The following is a 15,357-nucleotide window of genomic DNA, read 5'->3' as shown; positions in this document are numbered from 1 at the left end:
CTGCCAGACTAGACACCTTAAAATTCCAAGACTGGCCTGGCCGGCGTGGCTCAGTGGTTGAGCGTCGACCTATGAACCAGGAGGTCAGGGTTTGACTCCCGGTCAGGGCACATGCCGGGGTTGCGGGCTCGATCCCCAGTGTGGGGCATGTAGGAGGCAGCCGACCAATGATTCTCTCTCATCATTGATGTTTCTATCTCTCTCTCCCTCTCCCTTCCTCTCTGAAATCAATAATTAAAAAAAAAAAGCCCTAGCTGGTTTGGCTCAGTGGATAGAGCATTGGCTTGCAGACTGAAGGGTCCTGGGTTTGATTCTGGTCAAGGGCACATGCGGGGTTGCAGACTCGATCCCCAGTAGGCGGCGTGCAGGAAGCAGCCGATCAATGATTCTCTCTCCTCATTGATGTTTCTATCACTCTCTCCCTCTCCCACTCCCTTCCTCTCTGAAATCAATAAAAAAATATTTTTAAAAAAATTCCCGGGCTGTCTGGGAGACCCCACCTTGGGATGGGCTCACAAGTGGCTGTGAGGTCAGCCGAGGCCAAGACCTTGGGCCTATGAGGGAGTCCGGGGGCTGCTGGGAGGGTTGGAGGGGCTAGAAGTGGACCCAGGTTGGTCCTGCTGTTGGGGTCTCGTAGCCTCGTGGCAGAAGGGGGAGACGTGGTGTGTGGGGTCTAAATGGTGTCAAGAGCAAAGGCCTCACTTGCTGTTTGGCATCTGAGGGGACGGGGAGAGGCAGCATGGCGAAGGGAACAGCATGAGCCAAGGAAGGGAGGCAGGACTGTGGGGACTTTGTTGGGGAACACTCCGGTAGGTGAGGCAGGAGTGTGGGGTCTCTAGAGGAGGAGAATTGGTTCTTGTGGGGCTTGGCTGGGTCCATGCGCTCCGGCCTTCCTCGTCACAGGAAGAATTGGAGGCCCCTGAAGTCAGGGCCAGCAGCCCCGGGATGGGGCTGGAGACCTGTTTGGAAAACCAGTTTGGCAAGGCCGGCTCGTCCATGATGTCATCCAGCTGCTGTGCTCTCTGAGTGACAGTGCCAGATAAACTTCCGGCCTCGGCGGAGGAGAAGGGGCCTGGCCCCATGTGCTGAGGGATGGGAGAGGAATGACTATTGATTTTTTTTTTTTAAGAGAGAGAGAGAGAAAGGGAAACCTCCATTTGTTGTTCCACTTGCTTATGCATTCATTGGTTGGTTCTTTTTAAAATATATATATATATTTTTATTGATTTTTTACAGAGAGGAAGGGAGAGGGATAGAGTTAGAAACATCGATGAGAGAGAAACATCAATCAGCTGCCTCCTGCACACCTCCCACTGGGGATGTGCCCGCAACCAAGGTACATGCCCTTGACCAGAATCGAACCTGGGACCCTTGAGTCCGCAGACCGACGCTCTATCCACTGAGCCAAACCAGTTAGGGCTATTGGTTGGTTCTTGTATGTGCCCTGACCAGGAATGGAACCCGCAACCTTGGCGTATTGGGACAATGCTCTACCAACTGAGCTACTCAGCCAAGGCCAGAGTGACTCTTCAATGCAGGAAACTTGGAGGCAAGTGGGCCCCGGGAAGAAGACCTGAGGGGGCTTGAGACTGAGCTGTGATGAACCCCAGGAGACCAGCCTCTTGGACATAGGACAGGGTTCTGATGGGCTGGCCCGGATGTTTTGTGAGTTCTGGGGGTTCCCTGATGCCTGGTGTCTGCTGGGCTCATGGCAGGGGCCCCGCGTCATTGCTGTCCATTGGGTTGGAACTTGACTCCAGGTGATCATAATCCTCCCAGCGGGAGCCCGGTGAGGTAGGACAGGCTGAGAAACCAAGCCACGCCAGCAGAATTCGAACCCGGAACCCTTTGGCCTGAACCATGGTACCTTGCCCTCTACCATTTGGGATCTCTTCCCCCATGGGGCCTTGTCATATTTCTTAGCTACTCGTGAGCACAGGGGCGGGATCTTGGCACCATAGAGCCCTAGATGCCCACTTTGTGGTCCGAATAGGTACTCTGAGTCCCTGCCTTCTCGGGCACAGAAGTAGGGTGGAGCCACTCTGCACTCCAGATCCCCAGTTTCCTAAATCCCTCGTTCCCCCCTCAGGACCCAGCACACTCAAGCGTGAAAGGACAATAACTGGCACCTACGGAGTGCCCGCTATGTGCCATCCACTCACTCAGCCCTGTGAGGTAGGTGCTAAGATTATACCCATTTTACAGATAGAAGGAAAGGCTCAGCCCGGCCACAGTGGCTCAGTAGTTGAGCATCGACCTGTGGACCACGAAGTCACGGTTCAGTTCCTGTTCAGGGCACGTGCCCAGGTTGCAGGCTCGATCCCCAGTGGGGCGCGTACAGGAGGCAGTCGATGAATGATTCTCTCTTATCATTGATGTTTCTATCTCTCTCTCCCTCCCCCTTCCTCTCTGAAATCAATCAAGAAAGAAAGAGAGAGAGAGAGAGAGAGAGAGAGAGCGAGAGAGAGAGAGAAAGGAAGGAAGGAAGGAAGGAAGGAAGGAAGGAAGGAAGGAAGGAAGGAAGGAAGGAAGGAAGGAAGGAAGAAGGGGCTCAGAGAGGAAATGTCACTTGTTCAGGTTGACACAGCGTGATGCCGGCAGGACTGGGACTTGAACCCAGTTGCGTGGGCCCTTTCCCCCGTAGACAAGAGAGGGCACGGCCCCTGTGCCGGCTGCAGAGGCGAGCAGGGTCCAGTTCAGAGTTTCCACACAGGCCTGGCCTCCCTGGGGCGGGAAGAAAAGTGCTGAGGCCGAGGAAACGCTGCTAACCTTCTCAGAGGAGGCGGCCATGGTGGGAGGAGGGCTCGGTGCAGACCTCAGAGCCAAGTGCCGACGTGGCAGCTTGGACCGGCTGCAGGCAGGGTGGGGCCCAAACCCAAACCAGCCTTCCAGCAGTGTTCCCAGCCCTCCACCAGCCCGGCCCGGCCCGGCCCTGCCTGCCCCCCTGGCTCCCCATCTGGATTTAAGAGGAGGACTAATAATAGCTGAATGGCAGCAAGAGCAATGCCTGGAGCTGCGGCCAGCCAGTGCGGGGGACTGGGGTCCCCCGTAGTTTCATGCTGGCCTACAACAGGTTTCAGAATTTAGAAAATAATACCAAGTGCCCTAGCCGGTTTGGCTCAGTGGATAGAGCATCGGCCTGCAGACTGAAAGGTCCTGGGTTTGATTCCAGTTGCGGGCTCCATCCCCCAGTGGGGGGCATGCAGGGGGCGGACAATCAATGATTCTCTCTCATCACTGATGTTTCTATCTGTCTCTCCCTCTCCCTTCCTCTCTGGAAAAAAAAAATAATAGTAAGGGCAGGCATTGTGCTAAGGCTTAGCCCACAGTAACTCATTGATTCCTGACGACCACCCCCATGACATGAGACTGCTATTAGCCCCATTTGCTGGATAGAGAAACTGAGGCTCAGGGAGTTAAGCAACTTGCCTCTGAGGATTATGGCAGCCTCGATTGCTGGGCACATACATGTCCATCCTGGGCACTGTGCTAGGCACTTCCCGTGTATTTTCCTATTTGAGGAAAATACATGTCATCATGGGCAGATTGTCATGTATGCAGATGAGGGGAAAACGAGAGCCAGAGAAAAAAGGGAATTAGCTCCAGCTCCTGTGGCTGCAAGGGTCAGAGTCGAGACTCGAACCCAGAACCCTCTAACTGTAGAGAGGTTAAGACTTGGGCTTCTGGAATCAGACAAACCTGAGCCTGCTGGTGACATCACCGCTCCTTAGCTGTGTGGCCTGGGCAAGTTGCATCACTGGCTCGAGTTTTCTCCTCTGTAAAATGGGGTTTTGGCCCTAGCAGGTTTGGCTCCGTGGACAGAGCGTCGGCCTGCGGACCAAAGGGTCCCAGGTTCGATTCCGGTCAAGGGCATGTACCTTAGTTGCAGGCACATCCCCAGCAGGGAGTGTGCAGGAGGCAGCTGATCGATGTTTCTCTCTCATTGATGTTTCTAACTCTCTATCCCTCTCCCTTCCTCTCTGTAAAAAATCAATAAAATATATTTTAAAAAAGAAAAAGAGAAACATTGATGAGAGAGAAACATCGATCAGCTGCCTCCTGCACACTCCCCACTGGGGATGTGCCCACAACCAAGGTACATGCCCTTGACCGGAATCGAACCTGGAACTTTCCTTCCGTAGGCCGACACTCTATCTACTGAGCCAAACCGGTTAAGGCAGACTGCTTCTTTCTTACACCCGTTTTATAGATGAGAAATGTGAGGCCCAGAGTGGGGAAGGAACTTGCCCTGGGCCATCAGCAAGGGAGTCAGGATTTGGGCCCAGAGCTTCGGTCCCAGAGGCTGAGCTCTTATCTCTGTCCACTTTGCGTCCTGACACTGCGGCCCAGAGGGAATGTGAGCTATGCCCGGGTCACGCAGCGCCACAGAGCTCCAGGGCCATCTGATGTGGGAAGGCCAGCCCCGGGTCCCTGCAGGCACCGCTTCTCTGGGCTCGAAGCACCAGATGTTCCCCAGCCTCAGATCTCTGGAAAGATCTCTAACCTGCTCTTCCCAAGGTTGGAGCAAGATCCAGATTGTTGGGCCCCTTCCCTGGGAGGCTAGGGTTCCAGGTTTATCTAGAAGAGGTGGGCCGATCGACGGTTCTCTCTCATCATTGATGTTTCTCTCTCTCTCTCTCTCTCTCTCTCTCTCTCTCTCTCTCTCTCTCCTCTCTCTCCCTCTCTCTCTCCCCCTCCCTCTCTGAAATCAATAAAATATATATTTTTGTTTAAAAACATCTTTTTGACTTTGTCGTTAACATTTAAAAATCAGGAAATTTCACGTGGCAATCCAAATTGGTGTTTCCCTGGGGGTCTCAAACCTGGGACTGGATTCCTCCTGAGCAGCGACTTCCTCTGAAGGGGACCCTCTGGGGGTTCCTCCCTATGCCTCCCCCGCCCCCCCCCCCCGCCCCACCCTACCACCCTGTGGGACTGTGCAGTTTGAGACCTTGAAGAAACAGCTCCCTCATTACCACCAAGGACCAATCAGGATCCTGGAATCTGACTTAATCAGATGAATAATTCCTCCTTCTGAGGGCAGGTCCAGGAGGAGTACACACACACACACACACACACACACACACACACACACACACACACCTCTCTGCCAACATGGAGAGTGAGGGATGTTTTGCTCCAACTTTTTTTTTTTTATATTTTATTGATTTTTTACAGAGAGGAAGAGAGAGGGATAGAGAGTTAGAAACATCGATGAGAGAGAAACATCGATCAGCTGCCTCCTGCACACCCCCCACTGGGGATGTGCCCACAACCAAGGTACATGCCCTTGACCGGAATCGAACCCGGGACCTTTGAGTCCGCAGGCCGACGCTCTATCCACCGAGCCAAACCGGTTTCGGCTTGTTCCAACTTTTTAACCCGATGTCTGACTCCTGAATCCCTGGGGGCTGAATGGACGCAACGAGTGCTTCTCGGGCCATGCTGGGCCCCCCTTCCCGCCCCCCCCCCCCACCCCCCGGCCTTTGCTCTTGCCTTGCTCTCTGCTTGGACCACTCTGCCTCCTCACCTTCACTCTTGCTGGGTCCCGATTACCATTCATGTCTCAACTCCAACGTCACCTCCACAGAGAGGCCTTCCCAGCGCAGTACTCAGTACTGTGTTACCTTTTTTATTTCTGTTCATACCCGTTATTACCTGAAATGATTTCGTTGTTGCTCTTTGGCTCCTGCTAGATGTGAGCTCTGAGAAGGCAAGGACGGAGTCTGTCTCGCTCACCACCGACCGAGTGTCCTCGGGGCTTAGAACAAGACCTGGATCCTAGAGGCTCAGCCCACAGCCGGGGGACCGGTGAACCACGGGACTCACACAATACCTTTCCCTGGAGGATGCACATGCCAGCCTGTGTGGGTGGGAGCTGGGAATGGGCCAGCCAGTTCACAATTAAGGAGCAATTAGTCACCAGCTAATTGGTGCACGAGACAGCTGAGGGGCTGGGAGGAGAGCAAGGGACTGACAGTGAAAAAGAGCTTCAGGTCTGTTTGTGGGAAAATACTGAGAGAGGGCAGTGAGGAACCCCCGGGGGGGGGCGGGGTTTGAAAGCCTCTTCTGAGTTATTGAAGGAGATTTAACTTGTACCTTCCTCTGACTTCACTAAAATCCGGTTGTCAAACTAAAAGTGCTGTTGGGTTAGGAGGTGGGGTCGGGGGCGAGCTCATCTTTTCACTCTTGGTTGTTAATCCTCACCCGAGGATCTGTTCCCATTGATTTCTAGAGAGAGTGGAAGAGAGAGGGAGAGACAGAGAGAAACATCGATGTGAGAGAAACACATCGATGGGTTGCCTCCTGCACCAGCCCTGACCAGGGCCCAGGCCGGGGAGGAGCCTGCAACCGAGGTACGTGCCCTTGATGGGAATCAAACCCGGGACCCTTTGGTCCGCAGGCCGACGCTCTATCCACTGAGCCAAACCGGCTAGGGCCCCTCTTTTCACATTTTGAAATTGTTCATTTAAAGTATGACCATGTTAGGTCACTCAGTCGGACACAAGTATCCGTCTGGGCTTGTTCAGTACTCTCTGGGTTTCAAGAGTTTCCTTTTTAGGGCCAGAACATTGTTGGAGGGAGGCAATGCCTGTTTCTCCCCCTTGTTTCTCCTACGGGAGAAGGCAGCTCCTGCCTGCCGCCCACAGGTGCCAGGCACCCCTCGGCACCTCAAGGCAGCTCCCCGAATGGCAGGCAGAGTCTCCGGAGGCAATGGTCAGTGTCTCCAAAATGTGCTCAGTGACGTCACAAGCAAGGCTTGGCCAATAGGAAAGGGGAGTCTGGCCAGGGAGGGCAGACAGAAGCCTGCAGGCATGGGTTCGGGCAGGACAGAAACGGAGACTGCCGATAGGCGGAGGTTAGGACAGCGCTGGGCACTTTGGAAGGAGAATGAGCAACCCAGTTCGCAGAACATGCTCACCAGCTCGGTCCTCCTTTCTCCTCAGCAGCCCTGAGTGGTCAGATAGAATCATAATTATTATTTTTAAGACTAATATGTATATATTTAGTTAGTTAGTCCTCACCCCAGGATATGTTTCCATTGAGTTTCAGAGAGTGGAAGGGAGAGGGATAGACAGAGAGAGAGAAACATCGATGTAAGAGAGACACATCGATTGGTTACCTCCTATACGCACCCTGACCCGGGCCGGAATTGAGCCTGCAACCCAGGTATGAGGCCTTGACCGGGATCGAACCCAGGACCCTTTAGTCCGCAGGTCCATGCTCTATGCATTGAGCCAAACCGCCTAGGGCAGTAGTTGGCAAACTCATTAGTCAACAGAGCCAAATATCAACAGCACAACGATTGAAATTTCTTTGGAGAGCCAAATTTTTTAAACTTAAACTTCTTCTAACGCCACTTCTTCAAAATAGACTCGCCCGGGCCTGTGATAATTTGTGGAAGAGCCACACTCAAGGGGCCAAAGAGCCGCATGTGGCTCGAGAGCCGCAGTTTGCCGACCACGGGCCTAGGGCATCAGATATAATTATATTCATTTTGCAGATTAGGGTCCTAAGATCCAGAAAGATCATAGGACCACACATTGCCAAGCTGTGCCCGTTAGACCAGTATTCGGCACGTAGTGGGTGAACACTTGATGTTTATGGAATAAAAGCAGAATGTGTACATTTGATGGCACTTTTAAAAAGAACCAGAAATTATGAGAAATCTGTATTTTTGCATCGCCTTAAGTATCACCCCACAAGGTACTCACTAATTACAAAGAGACCCTTTACAACGGAGAAACCCAGCAGACACCTGGACCAAGGAGTCAATGTTAATATTACCAGCAATAAATCTTATTGATAGACTGTAGCTATTGAGGTAGCCAGAATAGTTTTATGTGCCTCTCAACCCAAAGACACTAAATGAATATGGCTGCTCTGAGTTATTTGCATAAATGTTTTGTCTCTCCTGCTCGTCTGGGGATTGCCATATGCCTGTTCTAGATATAGTTCTCCCTGGCCCGGGGTTAGTGAGAAAACTAGGACAATGTGGTGAGTGACTTATAAAGGAAACTTTTTAAAAATATATATATTTTATTGATTTTCCACAGAGAGGGACAGAGAGCCAGAAACATCGATGAGAGAGAAACATCAGTCAGCCGCCTCCTGCACACTCCCTACTGGGGATGTGCCCGCAACCAAGGTACATGCCCTTGACCGGAATCAAACCTGTGGCCCTTGAGTCTGCAGGCCGACGCTCCATCCACTGAGCCAAACCGGTCAGGGCTATAAAGGTAATTTTTAAAGAGTTGGTTAATTCTGAGATTAGTCCTTATTAAATTTTATGATGACAGTAGAAAGTAGTGCTTTATTATTATTATTTTTTAATGTACTTAATAATACATTAATTTGACAGATTACAAAATGTTGGCAATTGTGTGTTCCATTTGGAAAGAACACTTTCCTGGGATGTGAAATCCCCAGAGTCTGGCAAGTTCTGGCCAGCTAATGATTCCTCGGGCCAGGGCCCTGGCCTGGCTCCCCACATAGCTCCTGGCTCCTGGTAGGGCCGGAGGTGCCTCCTGAAACGAGGGAGATGAACTAATGGGTTTAGAAAGCCGTTCTGGTCTCCTGCCTGTCATGCGGAGAGGCTCTGATTTAGAACTGTTTGTTACAGCTTATCCGATCACTTGATTCTTCTTCTTCTTTTTTTAAATATTTGGTTTATTTATTTATTTTTTTGTTCATTCTCACCGAGGATATTTTAACATTGATTTTTAGGGAGAGTGGAAGAGAGAGGGAAAGACAGAGAGAAACATGGATGTGAGAGGAACACATCGATGGGTTGCCTCCTGCACGCACCCCCGACCAGGGCCCGGGCTGTGGAGGAGCCTGCAACCAAGGTACGTGCCCTTGACCGGAATCGAACCCAGGACCCTTCGGTCCGCAGGCTGACGCTCTATCCACTGAGCAAACCAGCTAGGGTGGGCCCTTATCTTCTTAATTGTAGAGGCCAGGCTCTGAGCAGTTGTGTCACAGTCACCCCATTGTGGGGCCTCTGCTCCGACCCCAGCTGCCTGCCTGACTCAGTAACTGTGGGTGGCCTCACTCCTGTGTGTGGGCAACAGGGCCAGCAAGAACCCTCCAAGTTCCTTGAAAACCAAATATGGCCAGACCAGTCCCTCCGAGGCCCGGACTGCAGTCTGGGCTTGCTCCTGCTTGCTCATCTGGGCTTGGGGCCCTCTCCCTACACAACCTCCTGGCTCTGCCCCAGAGAACTCTGGGAGAGCCTCCATTCAGATCCCCTCCTCATAGAGTCTTGTTGAGCAAGTTACTGAAAGAGAAGATATGGGACCAGTGTCTCATCCAAGCCACAACAATTCCTAACCCCAAGCCTTTGCTCATGCAGTCCCCTCCACGTGGAGTGCCTCTCTCTCTCAAACCAGCTCTTCTGCATCCTTCAGGGCCCATTGTGAGGTATCAGGAAAAGTTACTTCCCAATTATATGGCCTGGAGTAAGTAATTTATTCCATCCATCCATCCATCCATCCATCCATCCATCCATCCATCCATCCATTTATCCATCCATCCATCCATCCATCCATCCATCCATCCATCCATTTACCCATCCATCCATCCATCCATCCATCCATCCATCCATCCATCCATCCATCCATCCATTTATCCATCCATCCATCCATCCATCTATCCATCCATCCATCCATCCATCCATCCATCCATCCATCCATCCATCCATCCATTTAACCATCCATCCATCCATCCATCCATCCATTTACCCATCCATCCATCCATTTATCCATCCATTTATCCATCCATCCATCCATCCATCCATCCATCCATCCATCCATTTATCCATCCATCCATCCATCCATCCATCCATCCATCCATCCATCCACCCTTCCTTCCTTCCATCCAGTGGGCACCTACCTGTGCCAGGCACTTTCCAGGCACCAGGAGAGAATTGTTCACCCAATATCCATGGCCGAGTCTTGTCCTTACTACAGTCCTGGTGAGGCCTTATCTTCATTGCAGGTGGGAAGACTGCCTGAAGGGACAGTCCAAAGGACACACAGAGAGCGGAGACAATGAGGTGGTCATTGCACATCAGATCAGGAGGCTGATCCAGGCCACGGGGGAGAGTACCTAACGTTCCTTCACTAAGTGCCAGGAACGCTCATCAGAACAGCATCCCTATAACTCAGTGCCATCTTGCGGGTGAGGCAACTGAGGCTCAGAGAGAAAAAGTGACCTGCCCTAACTCACCACTCAGCCAGGAGGAAGAGTCTGGGCTTGGACTCAAGTCTGAGTCTCTAACCTCAGCCCTGCTCCACTGTGCTGGGTTCTCCAAGCACGCTAAGACCCAGAGAGGCAAAAGGAGTTACTTGGGGTCCCACAGCAGTTGGGGGTAAGCCAGACCATACTGGGGAGACCTTTTCCATCCTGGCAGCTCCGCACGGGTCTGGATAAGTCTCCAACCCTCGGTTGAAAGCAGGGCCTGGCTGACACATTCACAGTCCTCGGAAGGATCCCAGAATCTGGTCCATAATCTCAGGCCGGCCAACAGATGCCATCTTCCCCAGACACCCCTCAGCCCCCACTCTGCCCCTGGACCACTCCTTCCCGACCCCTAGCTTTCTGCATGCCCCCCTCCTTTTTAATCATCTGAACCTTTTGCCAAAGAAAACTCGGTAGATGCCCGCGAACCAGCCAGCCGGGGAGGAAGCCGCCCTGGAATGCTGGAGGGGGGTCACTAGGCCGCTCGTGCAGGGAAACGTGAGCAGCTACCTTTTTTGGGGAAAGTCAGAACTCCCTCTGTGGGAAAGGATACAGGGCAGGCCAGTTCAGAGGCCCGGGCCTCAGTTTCCCCATAATCACCGCCCTGGCATTGATGGGGTATGAATAACTTCAGCTGTTAATTTAACAACTGTTGCTTGGGTGCCTGTTGTGTGCCAGGCGTGGAGCTGGCTGCTTGGGACACAGCAGGGTCAGAGCTAAGCCCCATCCCTCAGCCCCTGATCAACTCTCTGGGACTGGATGGGTTTCAGAATTCAGAATCTTGGTGCGGGGGGGGGGGGGGGTGTTAAAAGGTGATCCAGTGGGGTCTGAGCCCACCCATCTCCAATCCAACATATGACTATTGCTGTAGTGAGGAGTGTGAGGGTCGCCTCTAAGTGAACCAAAGGTCCTACATAGCCTGTCCCTGTCCAGGTCAGGTTTTGCCTCCAAGTGTGTTTTGTTCGAATATAGAGAAAAGCCCTTGGTTGTCTAGGTTCTCTGGACTGTGGAGCTGACGGTCAAGGATCGAGGCCTGGTTCCTCTCCCCATTGTACAGACGAGAAAACTGAGACTCAGGGCAGAAGTGTCACCTATGCAAGGCCCTAGAGCAAGCAAAAGGCGCAGGTGCGTGGGAGTGCAGGTCTCCCCCGAGGCTCCAAATTCCCACACCCCTCCCGACAGACCAACGACCCTGCCTGCGAGAGACGCGGGGGCGGGGGGCTGAGGTGAGAAGGCGCCTTGGCCAAATCTTGGCGGCCCACCAGCCAGTTCTGCCAGGAAGGAGTTAAGCACGGCTTGGGCCCCCGCCAGGCCTCGCAGGGCCTGCCTGTCTGGGGCCTGTTTACCAGGCTGCGCTTGCATCATGGACTTCGCCGTGCAGTGCAAACACACTCACATTCTTGGGTCATGAGAAACGCACTATTGCGGTGACATCATGCCCGAGAGGAGGTTTTCTCCGGCCTCTCTCCTGCCCACAGTCAAAGCTGTTTAATTAGCACCCTTCCCTGGAGCTCTGGTCTTCTTATAGAACATCAGACTGGACAGACGCTCATGGGTGGGGGTGGAGGGGGCTGGAGTGTGTGTGTGTGTGTCTTAAAAGGGTAAAAATAGCCCATCGGGGGCTCCTTTCGGGGTTTTTGGGAGTCGGAGCGCACCACAGTTTATGTTCAATCTATGTCACACTGGACGTGTTTGTTGAGTCGGCCTTGGAGACGGAACGAGAGAAACCACCCATGTCTCTTCGTTCCCTCTCGTTTTTCTTTTTGGGAGGGAGACACGTAGGCCGAGTAGAAGGGCCCCAGGAGATGACTTAGACCAGCCCCCCATTATATAGCCGAGGAAGGGAGGCTCAGAGGGAGGGGCCTTGCCTGAGGTCACACAGCCTGGCTCCAGGGTCCCACACACCTCACATGCCTTTGGCAGTGTTGTCCTCAGCCCCGCTTAGGCATTGCCAGTGGTTTTTCAATGCATTTTCTCTCTTTTGGGAAGAGAGGCGCATTTGGCTATAGCTCCTGGCTGCGGTTTTTTTAAAAAAAATATTTTTATTGCCCTAACTGGTTTGGCTCAGCGGATAGAGCGTCAGCCTGCGGAATGAAGGGTCCCAGGTTGATTTCGGTTAAGGGCACATACCCGGTTGTGGGCTTGGGCTTGATCCCCAGTAGGGGGCGTGCAGGAGGCAGCCAATCAATGATTCTCTCTCATCGTTGATGTTTCTCTCTCTCTCTCCCTCTCCCTTCCTCTCTGAAACCCTGCAACCTGGGCATGTGCCCTTGACCGGAATCAAGCCCGAGACCCTTCAGTCCCCAGGCCAAAGCTCTATTCACTGAGCCAAACCAGCTAGGCTAACTCATAACCTTTTTAAAGAATATATATATTTTATTGATTTTTTTACAGAGAGGAAGGGAAGAGGATAGAGAGTTAGAAACATCAATGAGAGAGAAACATCGATCAGCTGCCTCCTGCACACCTCCTACTGGGGATGTGCCTGCAACCAAGGTACATGCCCTTGACTGGAATCAAACCTGGGACCTTTCAGTCCACAGGCCGACGCTCTATCCACTGAGCCAAACCGGCTAGGGCTCACTCATAACCTTTTGACTTTCACTTTAGAAACAATTCTAACAACCTTTTCCATGGACTCTTCTGAGGCCACAGTAGCTTGGAAATAAAATTCAATTCAATCATCCATCATGTGCTATGGGCAAAGCACTGTGGGAGGTCCCGTTGAGCATGGGGTATCCATCAAGGAGGTGTTTTTTGTTTTGTTTTGTTTTTTTAAAGAATATATTTTTATTGATTTCAGAGAGAAAGGGAGAGGGCAAGATAGATGGACACATCAATGATGAGAGAGAATCATTGATTGGCTGCCTCATGCACGCCTCCTACTGGGGGAATTGAGCCTGCAACCCAGGCATGTGCCCTTGACTGGAATTGAACCCGGGACCCTTCAGTCCGCAGGGCGATGCTCTATCCACTGAGCCACGCCGGCCAGGCCGTAGACGAGTTTTAAGCAAGACAGCAGAATGATCTAATGGACCAACGTCACGTGGGCTGCAACGTAGAGATGGAGCAAGCCTGGAAAAAGGAAAAAGAGAGGAGTTAGCTCGCGAGTGCCAATTTATAAAGAAAATATTTAAAATGCTTTTTCCATGGAAAATTCCATCTACGGGACAAACCACTCTAACTCTTTCTTAACATTTGCTAAATGCTGGCTTCCAAAATAGCCCGAATACTTGTCTGCTTTGCATTCTCAAGTCCCTTAAAAGTTTTCACAAGTGAAACAGCGTAAGCCAGGCCTGGACTGAGTTCTGAGGAGTCACAGGATGCAGCCATTCATTCTAAGATACCCCGAAGCACAGCTATCTTCCATCCCTCTGCTTCCTACATGGCATCGAAGGCCCAGGGGAGGGGAAAGAACAGCCCAAGTGACCCAGGAGCCTCGTGGTGGGGTGAGGACTCGAATCCAGAACTCTGAACTCTCCCTGTCTCCGGGCAGCCAGGAAGGCAAGCCAACACCCTCCAATAACCCAAGATCTCCTCTCTCACCAGGAGGACAGCTTGGGCCCAGGGCTGTGAGCTCCCCGCCCCCTCCCCGGGTCCGGAAGCGCTGCCTGCCCGGGATTTCCTGTGTGTGGGAAAGAAACAGGATGAGCAGACAACTCTTCCAAGACTGACTTCTTTTCAAGTACGTGCAGCCATCTCTGTGCGTCTGCGGCAGTCCTGGCCAAGAGGGCCAGTCCGCTGACATATGTTTCGTGTATTCCTAAAAGTCATCCAAAGGGTGACTGTGGGCCCGGGGAAGCACACGGCTACCCGCGTGAGGGGAGAGGAGCACGCAAGGGCCATGGTCCCTGTCCTTGGGGGGCTGCCTTGGTGTGGGGGCCTCCCAGACGCAGACCCAAGACAAGTATTTTTAAAAATATATATTTTATTGAATTTTACAGAGAGGAAAGGGAGAGAGAGTTAGAAACATTGATGAGAGAGAAACACTGATCAGCTGCCTCCTGCACACCCCCTACTGGGGATGTGCCTGCAACCAAGGTACATGCCCTTGACTGGAATCGAACCTGGGACCCTTGAGTCCGCAGGCCAACGCTCTAGCCCCTGAGCCAAACCGGTCAGGGCCCAAAGATAAGTATTGAATGCAAATGATCGATCTGTGAGCTGATCCCAGGGGATCATGCAGAGAGTGGGGAGGCGAGACAGGGACGAGCTCAACCCCTGCAGGGAACTCTTGGAGACAGAGTGGAGCAGGCTTTAGTCTTCCAAAGAAGGGGGAGGGAGCTGGGCTATCTCTCCGCCAATTCTCCATCCTTCCGGACGTTTGCTTTTCTCTAACGTGCATGAAGGCACACGTGTGCTCCGAGGCCAGGACAATGCATTCGCAGGAAAGCAGCCTCTGTGGGGCAGAGGTGACTGTCAGGGAGATAAGGGCGGGGTCTGCTCCTGGGGCCGACCACGAATGGGTGTTACATGCACAGGAAAAGGCGAGCACAGGCCCAGGAGCCATGTCTTCCTCTCCCCGGGTGGGGATGCGGAGGCCGCCTGCAGTGCCATGGCGGGGGCCCCTGCCTGTCCAGGCCCGAGTCACCCTGCTCTTCCCATGCTGGGCAGCCATGTGGCCGCACCGTCGCAGAGCCGGCGAGTGTGCACAGACATCCCTGTCTTGGGTTCCACGCTCCCCTAGACTACATTTCCCAGGATCCCTTGCAGCGAGGAGGGGGCATGTGACTGATTCCGGCCAATGAGCAGAAGGGATGTGCGCCTCTTCCAGGCTTGGGTCGCAAAAGCCCTCCACACTCCGTCCTTTTTCTCTCTTCCCCTTTCTGTGGCGACTTTGCAGACCAGGGAATGGCTTCCAAGGTGTGGAGGAAGGCGTCCTGAAAATCACTACGCGATTCATTAGTTGGGGTTGGTTCTAAGAAGGAGACGGTTAGCCCTGACCGGTGTGGCTCAGTGGATAGAGCATCGGCCTGCGGACTCAAGGGTCCCAGGTTCGATTCTGGTCCAGGGCATGTACCTTGGTTGCGGGCACATCCCCAGTAAAAATCAATAAAATATATATATATATATGTATATATATATATATGTATATATATATATGTATATGTATAT

The sequence above is a fragment of the Cnephaeus nilssonii genome, assembly GCF_951640355.1.
Source record: "Cnephaeus nilssonii genome assembly, chromosome: 22".
In the NCBI taxonomy this organism is placed as follows: Eukaryota; Metazoa; Chordata; class Mammalia; order Chiroptera; family Vespertilionidae; genus Cnephaeus; species Cnephaeus nilssonii.
Note: the sequence above shows the minus strand (reverse complement) of the source record.